Source organism: Protopterus annectens, chromosome 3.part0 (assembly GCF_019279795.1).
Source record: "Protopterus annectens isolate FY-2018-M chromosome 3.part0, PAN1.0, whole genome shotgun sequence".
NCBI lineage: Eukaryota > Metazoa > Chordata > Ceratodontiformes > Protopteridae > Protopterus > Protopterus annectens.
This window is the reverse complement of record NC_056731.1, coordinates 57,374,952-57,391,041: the sequence shown is the minus strand read 5'-3', so window position 1 is coordinate 57,391,041 and position 16,090 is coordinate 57,374,952. Positions and strand designations below refer to the sequence as shown.

At 41.8% G+C, this 16,090-nt stretch overlaps 1 protein-coding gene across 1 annotated transcript in view; it reads left to right on the top strand.

Moving 5' to 3' along the window:
• Window positions 1–16,090, top strand: part of CTNNAL1 (catenin alpha like 1) — a 1,837,423-nt gene that overhangs the window by 69,148 nt on the left and 1,752,185 nt on the right. The window lies entirely within an intron of this gene.

Genomic DNA, 16,090 nt, shown 5'->3' with positions numbered 1-16,090 from the left:
CCTTATAGTCTGGGCAGAAGGTGGCATAGCTAGTATACCTGTGCCATCCTTTCCCAGGTGTGTATGTGAGTGTGCAAATCAAATCTTGAAGTGTGTGTGTGTGTCATCCGGGCTGAGTGTGTTCCCTGTAAGCTTTTAAGGGAAATTGTGCTTGATACGGAGAGTTGTATCTGGAAATACTGGGTTTATCCATTTTTGTTCCAAGTGAATATCCCTCTGCTGCGTCAGTGGTTAGGATTCAGGCTTGTTCATTACTGACCCAGAGACGGGACATCACATATTGGTGTGCAGTAGTGTGGATATTAATTGAACTTCTGTAGCCTGTAGGCAGTTGTCACTAAAGGTTTGTCCTCTCAGCAGCCACTAGCTAAACATTCAGAGTTTCATTTCATATCATATTTATTTATTTATTTTTGTTAGTTTAGTTTAGTCAGGGAAAGTGGGCAAAGATGTCAGCAGAGTATTATGATAAGCTGACAACCAGTTGGCGATGGTGTGTGAAACCTAACAACTGATGTATGCCAACCTGACTAAAGAGGAAATTATTTCAGCCTTAGTCACAGGTCAGACCAGCAACCAGGAGGACAACCAATTTGGTGATGGGGGATGTACAGCCCTGAGAAATAGGACAGTACACCTTTTCCTCAGAGGACTTTAAAATCCACTTGGAGTAATAGAGACCTGAACTGGAGGCTAAATATTTGGAATTAGAATCAGCAGAGAGACTGCGGCATTTGGTGGTTGAAGAAAAGGAGAAATGGATGAATTAGAATCAGCAGAGAAACTGTGGCATTTGGAGGCTGAAGAAAATTAGAAGTGGCATCAACATGAGAGGGAGATGCTGACTCTTTGCCACGGTGATGGAGGTAATGGGGAAGGGAATAACCAAACTCTAGATGTAATAAAGTTCAGTCAGTTTCTTCCACAATTTATAGCGGGTAATAGTTTTAGTCATATATTTGAAAGGGTATGTAAACAGTATAATGTTGACTAAGGGCTTTGGGTAAAGATCCTGACATCCTTACTCCATGGTAAAACTGTAACTGCTGTTTCTAAATTATCAGATATTGATTGTTTAAACTATAAGTAAAGAAATGTTTACTTAAATGCTTTAAGTTAACACCTGAAGCTTACAGAAAAATGTTTCATGAGCATAGACCCAAGGCAGATGAAAGTTTGTGTGTGATTATATTGCCGAGTTAAGCACTTATTTTCATAGGTGGGTGAGTGGGTGTCAGGTCACCACTTTTGAAGGGCTGTCAGACCTTTTGATGAGGGAACAAGCCCTTATCACTTTGCATGATGACATGAGAATCTTGTTGGCAAACCGAGATGAGCTGGGGGGAAAGGGATCTCAAATTAGCAAGCAGAGCATCCCTGCACATAAAGGGGATACAAAGTGCTGCACATGGATATAAGGGAACCCATGGTGGGCAGCCTAAACAATCCCAACAGAGTCCACCAGTAATGGGGGAAGCAACTAGTTCAGGTACATGGCCAGGATCAAGGTTTAAATGTTTTAAATGTAACCAGTGGGGCCATGTATCATATAGATATCCCAGGAGGCAAGGTGGGGAACAAAAGGTGGGGTGCCAGCAAGTGGGAATAGCAGTAGGGCTGTGGTAAGTTGTTTGGAGACAACAGGGGTACCAAACTATCATCAGAGGTTATATCTTATTGTAGTGGATGGAAAATGGGCTACTGCTAAGACAGACACAGATTCAGACATAACCATTCTGAAGCCTGCAGTGGTTAAAGAGAATCAGTACTTGCTAGGACAGTCTACTCTAATCAGAGCTTTAGGAGGGACCCATTTCCAAAAGCCCTTTGGCCAGGGTTGACTGTGAGGATGGAAAAGGAAGCAAGGAATATGTGTGTTTGAGGATATCCATGCAGATGTCTTGATAGGGAATGATTTTAATAAATGCAGGAGCTTGTGTGCATGCAGTTAAACACAGTCAGGCTTGGAGACAGACATGTGGGCTGTATAGCCTGGGAGAAACCCAGACAGACCTCACACATGAAGTCAGGGCTGGTGAGGTGGCTATTTCAGGGAGGGAGCTACCCTGTAGCAGTGAGCCTGAAGGTGGGTCACAGCTGCTGTTAGGTACCAATGTTCCCTTGGACAGAGTGACTACAAGGGTAGAGGTGAGTGGTAGTACCCAGGCTGACAGTGAGGCACCGCTGTTAGAGGATACCAGACTTTCTGTGGAAGAGGAGCTGGGAAGAGTTATAAAGACAGAGTTTAGACAGGCTCGGCTCTTGGACACTACACCCAAGAAACTTGAGCGAGTTAGCTAGAGAGGCACCTGGGATTCTCAAGGAAAAGGGGAGTCTGTATACTGGAACAAAGTGTTACAGTATACAGCGTGGACCCCTGAGGGAGGGCTAGAGGGGGAGGTAACACAGCAATTGGTAGTGCCTAGAGCCTACTGTCTGGCACTTCTGCCATACCCATGACGTTCCTTTTGCAGGTCATATGGGCATAAAGTATGCCAGGAGATGTATTTTGCAGAACTTTGACTGTCCTGGGATTGCCAGCGATGCAACAGGGTACAGCAGAACCTGGGAGCAGTGCCAAAAAGTAGGCAAAGCAGGAGACAAGTTCAAGGCTCCTATGATGCTTTTGCCTGTGATTGAGGAGCCATTTCCTGGTAAACAAATGTTAAATAAAAAAATAAAAAAATCAGTGGATGGCTATGGATTTTGTGTGGCCTCTGAGTACCCCAAGTTCCACAGGGAAGATGTATATCCTGGTGGTAGTAGATTATGGTACTAGATACCCTTAGGTGGTGGCTCTGTCCTCCATCGAGGCAGAGAAGGTTGCAAATGCTTTCTTAGAGATTTTCAGCAGGGTAGGTTTCCCGAGAGAAATGCTGACTGACAGACATGCCAGTTTCATGTGAGACATGCTGACTTGTCTGTGGAAGTGCTGTGGGGTGAAGTACTTAAAGACCACCCCTACCTTCCCTAAAGTAATTTTCTTGTGGAGAGGTTAAACTTTACACTAAAGACCATGCTACAGGCATTTGTAAACCAGTTTAAGAGAGAGTGGGACAAATATTTGCCCCATCAGCTGTTTGCATACAGGGAGGTACCCCAGGAATCTACAGGTTTTTCACCCTTTGAGTTGCTGTACAGGCATAGGGTGAGTGAGGGGATGTTTAGATCTGATTCATAATGAGTGGGAGGGAGGATGAGGGTGAATCCCACATGGAGTCTTTTCTGGCATATGTCCTAAACCTCAGGACAAGGCTTAGGGTGCAGACGGGCTTGGCCCAGGAGAACCTGGGACCATACCATATTACTCTGTTTTTACCTGAGACTTGGGGTCCAAAACATGGGGTGCCACGATTCTCAAGTGGCACCCCTTAATTTCCAATTTCCTGGCTATTTTTTTTTTTAAATCCCCCCTTCCGGCTTTTTCAGCTTATGTCATCACGTGTGCAATGACATCAGCTCTGTGCCAGCCTGTCAGAATTGAGCTCAGCTAGCTCAAACAATAATGTGTGTGCATTTCCAGTACCAGGCCAGCCACAAGGAGGGAACGGAACTTAGCTGGGTAAGCTGCTGCGAGTGAGGGGAATGCTGCTGTGAGAGTCAAGCGAGGGAATGGAGCTGAGTTAGTAAGCTGCTGAGATGAGTGAATGGAACTGAGCTGGGTAAGCTGCTGAGATGAGCAAATGGAACTTAGCTGGTGTGTGCGTGTGTGTGTGTGATTGACTGTACTGTACTTTGTGTTTTTGTGGTTAGGAACATGTAGGAGTCTCATGCGTTTCACTGCATTGCAGCAGCAGCTAAGCTTTCTCTTCCTTCCAGACCAGTTTAGAGATGGACTGGACTATCACCAGGAATTCCTTAGCAGTCTGGGACAGGTATGGGTGGGCAGCACAGCAGCAGTAGTGAACGTTTTTAATAAATTAATATTTAACTTAAGGAAGTGGCTGAGCAGGCAAACTTGACTTGAAGTTGGAGTAAGTTTCCCAGCCAGGATTCGGAATCCCATTCCCTTCCCAGTCTCAGACGCAGACCTAGGAGGATCGATTAGGACAGCCGTCACAGCCAGGTAAGTTGACTCATTCATATAGGGTCATGTCAAATAACGGAACATGTGGTGGTATCATACTATTCAACCATCCCTGATTTTGACTTAAATTTTCTCTCTGTCCCACTTTATCACCTTTAAAACTGGCTAGTAACTTTTGTTGTTCATATTATATCACAGCAAACAGCATCCTCCTAAAAAGTTGGATATTTGCGTGAGAGGTGTTCTGACAAGTATAGAAAGGACTACAAAAGAAACTACAATTACCATCAGCAGTTTGCTGTCACGTAAAGATGCACAGCTTTGTTAACAAGCAAGTTCCAAGATAGTGGTATAGAGGCAGCATCTTAAAACTGCAGTTCAGTTCCCTTTGCCAGTCACTGCCTCTGGCTGGTAATCCTATTACTTCGATAACGTGGTGTCAAAGTTGTCTCGCTTTGGTAGAGGTTTCTGCCACTGGCAGAGAAGTTAAGAAAGAAAAGGGGCAATTCATAAGTAATGTGTGGTGGATATAGGAGCTCCAGAATAAAGAAACTACTTGGGGAAATGCTCGAGTTAGCTACAAATTGTGATATTTCCACAGATATGTTTTAAATTATGTATTTATCTGTATATGCCAGCATATTTTTTAGGCAAAACAGCTAATTAAATAGTAATTTTTGTACCTGACCCTAACAAAATAACTGCTTGACCTTTAAATACATTCCTTCTTGCTCTTGTTGTACTATACCATCTTAGCAGAGGGTAGGAAAGCAATATCATTGTTCTTTAAAAGTTAGAGGGTTGAGTGTGTGGGTTGCAGATGTTTTTTTGTGAGTGTGCAGTAAATTCAGGTGTCTGTATTCAGGGCTTGTATGGACATAGAAGGTGGTTGCTAGGGCAGTATACAGATATTGAATGTGAGAGCCCTCTGGCCTGCTAATGTTTTTACCAAGCTTCTTTACAGTTCAATGTTTAATGTCTAAACATTAATACGATTCCATTCATCGTAGAAACCTATTGAGCAAACTCCAAAGCTGGTGCTCAGTCAGGTCCTACTCTGATTATATGTCTGCAACATTAGCAAATGCAACTACTACATTCAGTTATTCAGCAGCAGAGCTCATTCAGTCACTGTTAGTGTGTTTGCAATTGTCCTGACAGAACAGTGTATTTAAAAATAACACAAATATCAGTTGCCTAAGTACTGAGCTTTCATGTACGCCTGTCTTTTTTTTTTTTTTCCTTAGTTTACCTTCAAGCTAAAAATTACCTGTTTAACTGCTTTGGTGGTCAGTGGGTTGGGAAAGGGAAGTGGGAATATGGAGCAGAGCACCCAATAGCACCTCATTTGTTGTCTGGCATGCCAAGGCTGTTTTTTATGCCGTGAGTGGAGCAGCTGGAATTACATGCATCGCTCTATGTACCCTCAGTTAGTTTTACCTCCATGCTGAATTCAGTGTCACTTTTGCCACATAATTACAGCAGTTGTGCCAGATCACAGGGAGAAACTCCACCCTTCCTGAATGGTTACGCCAACAGCTGTACCTTCTTCACCCACTCCCACCCTGATCCTATAATACCCAAATAAGTTACTGAACTTAAATCATCTGGGTCACATTAAGGGCTTTATTTCTGTATAGCACAGAATTAAGAGATACCTTCCTTCACTGAGTAAGTGGAAGACCAGTACCATTCTATAACCACTGTGAATGCTCTGTTCTTCCGATAGTTGTTGAACTAGCTTGGCTCATAGTTACTCCACTGACTTTTGATTCAAATTACATATTACTTTCTTTATGAATACAATGTTTTTGAGTAGTTTTATGAAAATTATTCTGTTGACTTTCCTTTATTTGTAAGTTAATGACCGCAGAACTCTGCAGGTAGCACGTCCTTTTGTAAATCCATACTGCTGATAATTTAAAATGTTGAGTAGAGCAATGTGATTTTAATTTCTATACAGACAGCTTTTTTTCTGTAATTTTGTAAAGTATGTAAAGTAGTGCGATGGTTATGAAAAATGAGTAATTATTGCATGTCTATTTTGTTAAAGAAAGTAGTTTTATACAAGTTCAGAAGTTAATATAAATAAAACGGTTTTGTTCCGGTTGTATTTTATTTATATTAATGTTGAAGGCTGAATTGCAGTTATTTTTATAAAAAGAAAATTCTATTCTATTTATTCAAAGTTTGTGTTTCATGATCATATTTTGTCTGTTCAGTTTGCGTTTAAAAGTTGGTATCCCACAATTCCATTGGAGCATGTGGGGTTACATAATTATGCATGCAAATTTTATGTTAATCAGTGTACAGATTTGTACCTATTTTTCATGGGCCTTTGTCCAGATTTTTGATGTTTCCAGGTTGAGAGGTATGCCTGGGACTAGCCCAACAGTAGGAAAAAGGTCTGGATGATAGGAATGCTCGAGCTGGAGAGTATGCTGTGGGACAGCAGGTTATGGTTCTCATTCCTGTCTGACACAATATGCTGGAAGCAGCTTGGGAGGGAAACTTCAAAGTGGTAAAGGAGGGTCAGTGATGTTAACCACAGCATGAAATTGGCTTTGGAGAATTTTTTTACTGTGGTTTCCTTAATGGGGGGTGAGGGCGGGATGTGGATATCTAGGGTGATTAGCTTATGGTCTGATCTGACCAATGAGGAGTTGACTTCAGGTGTGGAACACCAGTCACTCATGTTGATAATGACTAGGTCTAGGATATTGTTGCCCCTGGTGGGGGTGTGGATAAGTTGATCCAGGGCATTGGAATTTATGAATAATAATTTATGCTAGGCAGGAGGCAGGGGCACAAATTGTACCATGTTAACATGCTGAAACCTTACCACAATCGGGAGGCCTTTGTGCTGAGTATTTGTAGTAGGAGTCTGCGGGGGATCTACGGCTACAATGAGCCAGCCAGTAAAATGCCAAGTTGCTAAGGTGGAGCCTAAGGTAGCAGGCATATGACATGACAGTGCATCACTGTAGTGGGATTAGGAATGCCAATGCAGATGGGTTCTCCAAACAGGGTATGGATTAATGTATTCCCAGACAAGTCCATTTCTCTCGAGTAATGTTTCTCAAGGGCTTCTTGAAAAAATAGCTCGAGTCTTCAAAGGGAGGAGAGGTGATAATGTGAGGTATTGCCAGCTTTGCCAGGAGAAGTAGGACAAGTGGATGTGTAACATATGCCGGTACAACTAGCTGCAATTTTAGAATTAAGTGTCATTCGTATATCAAACTGATTTGTACAGATGCTTGTGTTGAAAAATGTATTTGTAAAGCTGTTTATGTTAAAAATGTACCAACAGTGTGACCTGCTGGACAGTAAAACAAATGTACATGCATTATTGTAACTGTTTAATTGTATATATTTTAGCAGAGGATACTGGAAGAGAAGTGGTTAATCTTAAACTTTGAAAAAATAGTAAGAAATGTAATTACTGGGCCTAGGCCATAAAGATATTATCTCAATTTCAGATGAAGCCAGAGATGCAGTGTCTGTAAGAAGTATGGGTTATTAGCTCTTGTAGGAAGATTGGAAGTGTCTTATGGTTTTATGACTTCCAGGAGCTGCAGCAGATCTTACCAAGGCTCTCTGTGTGTATTATTAACACACAGGTGATCAATCCTGGCAGTTTCTAGCAATGGGGGTTGGATGGGAACCAGAAGTCAGATGACCAGATGTATGTGATGTTATTCTGTAGTCTAAGACAAAAAAATAGTGTTTTAATATTAGTTGAAACAGGAGTCTCATGGCAGTCTCTTTTGAACCTGACAATGAAGGATCACTCACCTACTTCATCTTGCCTTGCTCTAGTAAGTGACCAGGAGATAGTAACTCTTGAGATCAGTCAGGAAAATATAGTAAGATTAGTTAAGTATTGATTTTCTGTAACTGTGTGAACCTGTCCACTTGTGTAATTTTTAATGTTTCCTGTGATTGAAACTCAGTGTTTATTGTAAATAGATATTTAGTATGTTCATGTTCTTTAACTTATTATATATATTTAAACTTTTCACTATGGCTGGTCCTTTAAAGAATATTTTAACCTTTAAGAGCACTCATATCTGCTTGGTGACTCTGTGGCCACTCCTGAAAGCCTTAACTGCATTGGTCAGACTACTACTCTTAATAATAATTTCACTCTGTGTAATTGGGTACCCTTGTAAGAGCCTTAGAGTAGCTGGCTTGGGAGTGTCTGGTGGCAGTAACTACCTTATAGCCTGGGCAGAAGGGGGCATAGCTAGTAAACCTGTGCCAATCTTTCCCATGTGTGTGTGTGTGTGTGTGTGTGTGTGTGTGTGTGTGTGTGTGTGTGTGTGTGTGTGTGTGTGTGTGTGTGTGTGTGTATACGTGCAAATCAAATCTCAGACTGTGTGTGCCACTACTTGAAGCAGGGACACAAAGCACTGGTTTCAGAGAGAGAGTGGTGGAGGACTTGGCTTAGACACTCTGCTGAGGACTCAACTCTGCTGCTGTTTCAGTAGGGAGCCTTACTGGGGACTTGGGGAATGACAGAGAGAGAAACCCAGACTCCAGGCTGAGTGTGTTCCCTGTGTACTCTTAAGGGAACTTGTGCTTGATGCACACAGCTGCATCTGGAAATACTGGGTGTATTCATTTTTGTTCCAAGTGAACATCTCTCTCCAGTGTCAGTGTTAAGGATTCAGGCTCCTTGATTACTGCCCCAGAGTAGGGACATCACAGTCAGTGCAGCATGAGTAGATTGCTTGGCTGTACATTAGAAACACCCACTCTGATGCCCATAAACATAGTACCTGCAAAATATCCCGAACAACCTCCAAGCAAAGTCATAGCTGTATCCTAGTTCTTAGTTATCAACTCTAGCAGTGCATTTATATGTAGATTTTATTGTACATTTTTTCAATATTCAAATTCTTGTATGCAATGAATTTAGAGTGTACTTTGTGTTACTAATTACTAGTAGTATCTTACAGGGCTATTTAAACAGATGAAAATTGTGTGCTCATTTAAATAACTAAATCAGTTAATTAGGTAATGTTTTGAGGAAGTCCTGTTTTGTATTTGGGACAAAAGTGCATGTTTGTGATTTTTACTGTACTCAACTTTTGTTTGAGTTGTCAGTAAAATTGTCAGTTTTAAAGCTACAGACCAATAGGCTACTTAATATTGGTGGAATATACCATGAGGTAGCACTATCTTGAAAGAGTTCAAAATTGGTGGTTGTTTTATTTGGACTTTTTTTTGGTTTGTTTTTGATCCTAGTACACTCCATGGATGTGGAATAGTGAGGCCTGTCCAAACCCCACCTACCACACAATACCCAGTGAGGTGTATGAATATTTAATGAATAATCTTGTGGACGTCCACATTGGCTTTATTCATTAGATATTCAGAATGTCACTACAGGCTATCTTTGAGTTAAACAATTTGTATAACCGTAAAATGATACAGTTATGCACAAAGTATATGCCCTGCAGTTATTTCTACTGTAAGGACTTTAATACTGTTAAAAGTAAACAAAAGGAATCGGGCACTTTGCAGTGCTGCCTGCAACGGCTGTCTTTTTTTTTTTTTTTTTTTTTTTTTGTAAATCAAGCTGTGTCATCTCTTTCATCCTATCACAATTTCATATTAATGAACAAAAAATACGATTCAGGGAAATAAAATTGATGTTTAAATTAACCACTCTAACTGCATAATGCCTGATAAGTTTTGTATGGTGAGTTAAACAATTTTTATAACAGTAAAAAAATGTATAACAGCACTATAACTAATACAGAAATAAATATACAATTGTTGTCACTTACCTGAAGATGTTTATGGTATAAGGCATGAATATGGTATAGAAATAATGCACTTTTCAAGCATTCTTATGAAGGACTCTGTTTAGTAAAATACTAAAAAACTGAGATGAATTAGGTGCACATTTTCTGATACCTAATAATCAACACACACACACTCATACTTGCTCCACACACACACACACACACACACACACACACACACACACACACACACACACACACACACACACACACACACACAAAGCCAATGTATGCATGATGTCACTGGAAAATTTGCACGTCATTCAGTCATGCATCATTTGCATATCACATCACAGCTATTTGGCATATCAGTCAGATAGACCTTGCCCACTTCTGAACAGCCCCCCCCATGAGGGGTACAAGGATACAATTATGTCCAAGCAAAGGGTAAAAAGATTACACAGACAGACCAGGAAAAAACTCAGCCAAGCTAGAATCTTCTATACAGGAGTTTTAAGGACGTTTTTAATACATCAGTTGCTGAAAATATATTGTAGCATAGTAAATTTTCCTCATGAGAACTTTGGAATGATTGTTTCACCAGTTAAAAGTTTTTTTTTGTAAACTGGTCAGCTGCTGGTCATTTTTGGTTATTTGTCCAAAACCTTATATTTATTAATAAAACACAGTCTAATGAGCAATAGAACTAGAGATCTGAATCTACTTCAGCAAATAAACAAGTCACAGTGGAAAGAGATTTCCCGTGCAATGATTACCCCTTCTTTTGAACAAACTTCCTGTCTAGGTCAAGCAGTGTGTCACACTGTCTTCCTTTGAGAAGGAATTAGAAAATTGGGTAGGTATTAATAAATTCACCCCCAGTATGACTGGACTTAAAGGAGATAAGGTCTAATGGTGGGTAGTGTTGAGGCATAAATGATATACACGGCCCATATGCTTTGTACATTCTGTGATCGTCACATAAGAATTCAGTGAGGCTTGATAGTCCTTGTCTTCTAGCACATACTGTTCAAAGTGGAAAAGATCTGCAGCTCTGATCACTTTATCCACTGCTGATGTCCTATCTTCATTCTCTTTAGCAAAAATAGTATTCTTGTGTCCCCTGAGCATTAGCCTCTGCAAAGTCAAATCTGTGGAATCTGACTGCAGAGCACTTGCAACAGCCTTCAGTCCATCTGCTGGCTTCTGTTACATAACTATATGCTGTTCAACACTGTGGTGTTTGCTTTGGTGATATGTTAATTAACTGGATATTGACTGCGTTCATGCTACTGCCTTGGTGGAGTTTGCATGTTTTCACTAAATTTTCCCCCTGTACCTCCCAAACCTATTATTTTAGAGTAAGCAGTTAATCTTTATAAAATGTTACATTTACCTTTGCCCTTGTAGCCTAGGTCATGGTTGAAATGGGAAGCAAATGGACTGTTTATCCATTTAATAAATATATCGAAAATTAACTTTTGATCCATTAAAATGTAGTCTGACAACTGAAGCACTAGTGAAAATTTTTTAATTCGTACTAGTCACTTGTGTGCTACCTTTTTCTTTCATCTGACTTGCCCTTTGTACTTATCCTACTTTACTGAGCATTGTAGTGGATTCAGTTATGCATTCATAAATGGTTAGAACTGTGTCAAGCAGTTTTTCTCATTGAAATGTTTAATAACTAAATTTAGTATCCAGTGCCAATTTTCATTTGTTCCTCAACTATTGGATCCTGATCCGACACTCTGCCATTATGCGTAGCTCATGGCCACCTAAAAGCTTTTGAGCTCCACCCTACCCATAATGCACCAACCCCTAACATACCTCAGATCTTGTTTGCAAAATAGATGTAGTAATCTCAGCTCTCAAGCATATTTTCAGATAAGGGATTTTTTTTTCTCTATCTGCATTTATTCTTACATGTAGTGTATCCCTGGTATGCTATAACATCCTTGGTATTTTCATATACCCCCCCCCACTTTATCTTTTTAACTTCATCTATTAAACTTTTATCGCTACACTTTGGTGTACTCTTGCATACCACTGTTGGTACTATTTTTCCCTTACCCTTATTCCTTTTTAGTAAAAAAAAAAAAAAAAAAAATCAATCTTCTCTATCCTTTTTTCTTACCTGCTTTAGAGGATGTCTGAAAATGGCCCTTTGCGGTTATAAAGTGTAGGAAGTGTGGTCATAAGCTTCCACTCTGATGCACATGAACACTCTGTGTGTATTGTCTGGCCCCAGATCACCTGAATATTGTTCCATCTGTAAAAATTTCAACCCATGAGCTATCGTGGATGGTAAGAATAAGCTGATCTTGAAGGAATTATTACCTATTGCTTTTTTGGAAGCAATTACTGGGGCTCAACACCCTAAATTTAATTCAAAATCATCCCCTAGACTGTCTGGATCTTCCACTCTGTCATCAACGGAACTTCCAAAAAATAAACCTAGGACTGATCCAAAGGCTTCCATTATCAAACTCGGCTCTGATATCTCCAAAGACTTTGAATCCAAGTTCATTGGATACAAAGCTCTTTCCAGGAACTCAGTATTCACCATCCATTGACCCAGTGCCATCTAGGGTCCCTTCTCCATTTTTGGAAAGACTGCATTCAAAATCTCCTTCAGTAGCCTCCCCTAGTTTTTCCAGGAATCTCGCCAAAGCTGACATGGAAATGATGATGAGGAGATTTCTCTCAGTGCAGGTACAGATGCAGGTTCTCCCTGAGCCTTCCCCTTCAGATCAGGAAGCCTTGGTCGGCTCTACCCTTCACTATCGGTTCCTTCTCAGATCTGGACAATCCATTTCAGAGTCCTGGGATTGGAGTTTGCTGAGACTATCCACCTCTGATGTAAGGATAATTGTATCCTTGGATCCAAAGTTTCAATGAGCACTCTGGCTTGGAGCCGGATGACTCTCTGAGCCATAGCATCCCTGCCAAGTCTGTGGAGTTGACTGTGACCTTTTTGCAGCTGTCTCTGCCCCTCTGAGCCTCAGCTTTGGACAGCTCAGCTCCAACCTCTGCCTTGAGTGGAGTGCCCTTGGGGCAGATGGAGCTGATGGGGACAGAAGCATGGCTTCTTGACTCCATTGCCTTTCTTTTCTCTGGGACTTTCTCTTTTGAGGTAGTGGAGAGAGTGTTCTCTGCTTTGGTTGGACATATGGTCTCTTCCCTCTTGGATTTCCCTTCAGGATCTCCTGTGTATCTGAGCCTTGAGCCACAACATTTGGCTTCACAGGAACAGTCACCCTGCTGGGTAGCCTGGAGAGGTTGGGCTATCACCATCTCTTCTGATACTTCTCCAGAACATCCCACCGAGGTAGTATCTCGGAAGATAAACTGCTGATGGAGGTACTTAGATTCCCTGCAGGAATCTATCACTTCTTCTTCTTCTTCTTTCAGCTTTTCCTGGTTAGGGGTCGCCACAGCGGAACTCCGGTCTGCTAATGATTGGCAGTAGATTTTTATGGTGCCAAGGTACCAGCCCTATGCCCAATGAAGGCACGCCCATTCACACATGACTTTCGAACGCCACTCGACCGTGGGGAGGACATGCAGACTCCACACAGAAGGCGCTCCAGCTGATAATCGAACGGGAGGAATCTATCACTAAAGATACCAATTTCAATGAAGGGAAAGGATTTTTGTAGCTAAATACTTTTGTTCTCGATCTCCGTACTCTTTAGCTATACCTCCAGTACTTTCTGTTGTAGATGATGCATTTAATGATGCTTGCACTGCCCCTGATTCATTACCTCTGGCCCCTGCTAAGCCCGAAAGGTTCTACAGGGTCCCGGACACTCATCACCATTTATACAAGGCTCCTTTTGCAGATCCAGAGACTATCTCCCAGGGGCCTAAGGCTGTAGCAACTACATCTGCTAAAAACCCCCTCCCCTCTGAAAGGGAATCCAGGTCCTTAGAGAGATGGGGTAAAAAAGTTTACACTTCTGCTACTCTGTCCGCTAGGGCTTTGAACTGTCAATTTCATATGATTCAATATCAAGAGTTTATGCTAGACCAGTTAACTAAAAACTGTCCTCTGAAGAATCTTTAGATAAGAAGTATGTTCAGGAAATGGTACATAACATACAGCAGGTTAGTAACCATTCTTTAAAATGTGGCTATGATGCACTGGAGGCTTCCTTTAGATCAGCCATGACTGGCACAGTTATCAGGAGGCATGCATGTTTGAAAGAGCAGGCATTACCAGACCATGTCAAATCAAAGCTTTTAGATGCACCCATGGACAAAGTCAATTTATTTGGTTCTCCTGCACAGCAGGTACTGAAAAAGATGGAAGAGAAGGCGAAATCTGTACAAACAGTGAAAGATTTCTTACAGGTTCAACCTCCAAGGTTTAGCAGGAACTGGCCCTCCAAGAATTGGTCCTTTCCGGACTCCTCTAAGACACAGAGAGGCAGGAATAGGCGTTCAAGAGGCAGAAACCAATCCAGGGGTGCCTACAGGGACGCCAGTGGCAGGGTAACAACCAGCGAGGCACAGACGCAGCCACCACCACTACAACAACACAATCACAGTGACTTGGCTGTGGCACCGCCTACCAGGGAACAACTGGAAGCACCCTTAGGCGGAAAGCTAACCTTATTTTCAAAGAACTGGCATTGCATCACAAGGGAAAAATGGATTTTGCAAACTATAGACCAAGGTTACAGGTTCCATTTCCATACACTTCCAGGAAAGAGAGGAATGCCAAACCTACCACCTACTCAAAGGACAGAAGCTCTAAAGCAAATATCTCAATTATTAAGAATGAGAGCTGTGGAAAAGGTACCATCTATGGAACAAGGAAAGGGATTTTACTCCAAACTCTTCCTGGTACCAAGAAAAGAGAGCAAATGGAGGCCTATTCTCGACCTGTCCGCTTTAAACACATTCCTCATTGTTCCAAAATTCAAAATGCTGACCCTACAGCAGCTTCTTCCCATGCTGGGCAAGGAGTCTTGGCTGGTAACTCTAGATCTCAAGGAGGCATACCTGCACGTCCCCATACGACCAAATTGCAGAAGATATCTCAGATTTCTTGCAGGATCAGAGCATTATCAATTCTCAGCATTGCCCTTTGGCTTATCTACTGCACCCAGAGTGTTCACGAAATGCCTGGCATCAGTAATTGCTCATTGCAGACTTCAGGGAATCCAAATTTACCCCTACCTGGACGACTGCCTGATACAAGCGGACAACAAAAGCAAGCTAACAGAAGGCTTACAAAGAGTCATTTACCTGCTGCAAGCCCTGGGATATTCAGTCAATATAAAAAAGTCAAGGCTGATTCCATCCCAAAGAATAATCTTTCTGGGTGCAGAGCTGGACACATCAAAACAAATGGCATTCCTAACTGCAGAAAAGAAAGATCAACTACCTCTCTACTTCTTGGCATTAACAAAGCAGAACCATCTAACTGTAAGAAAAGTACTGCAAGCCCTAGGCTTCATGGCATCCTGCATAATTCTGGTCCCTCATGCCAGACTGCATATGAGAAAGCTACAGTGGTACCTAAAGAATTTGTGGTCTCAACACAAGCACAGCCTAGAAACCAAAATTCCAATAATTCCATGCCTGAAGCAAGAGTTCCTATGGTGGGCTCAGGCCTGTCAATCAAACACAGGATTGCCCTTCCGCAACAGTCAACCAAGCCAAACCATCACGACAGACGCCTCAGACCTCGGTTGGGGGGCACACATGCTGGACAAGTGCATACAAGGCTTATGGACTCAAGACCAGCTGCACCTGCACATAAATCTAAAGGAAATGCTGGCAGTAAAATTGGCAATCCAGTCATTCAGATCATTTCTCCAAGAAGGTCAGTTGATGATAAGGACAGACAACACCACAGTTATGTGGTACATCAACAAACAGGGAGGCACACATTCATACCCTCTATGCCGGCTGGCACTGGACCTATGGGATGTGGCTCTGAGTTACAACATTCAGTTACAAGCAATTTTGTACGGGAAAAGAAAACATTCTAGCAGACATATTAAGCAGAACTACCACGGATGCCCACGAATGGATGCTGCATCCGGACATCTTCAAAGCCATCACAAGAGAATGGGGATTACCACAAATAGACTTATTTGCATCCCCACTCAATCACCAGCTAAAGAAATTCTGCACAAGGACGTACCACCCACTTGCTTGGAAGGTGGACTCCCTATCTTTCAGTTGGAAAAACCTGACAGCATACGCATTCCCACCACTTCCTTTGATGCACAAGGTGCTTCTGAAGATCAAAGAGGACCGTCCAAGGATCATTCTGATAGCTCCAGACTGGCCA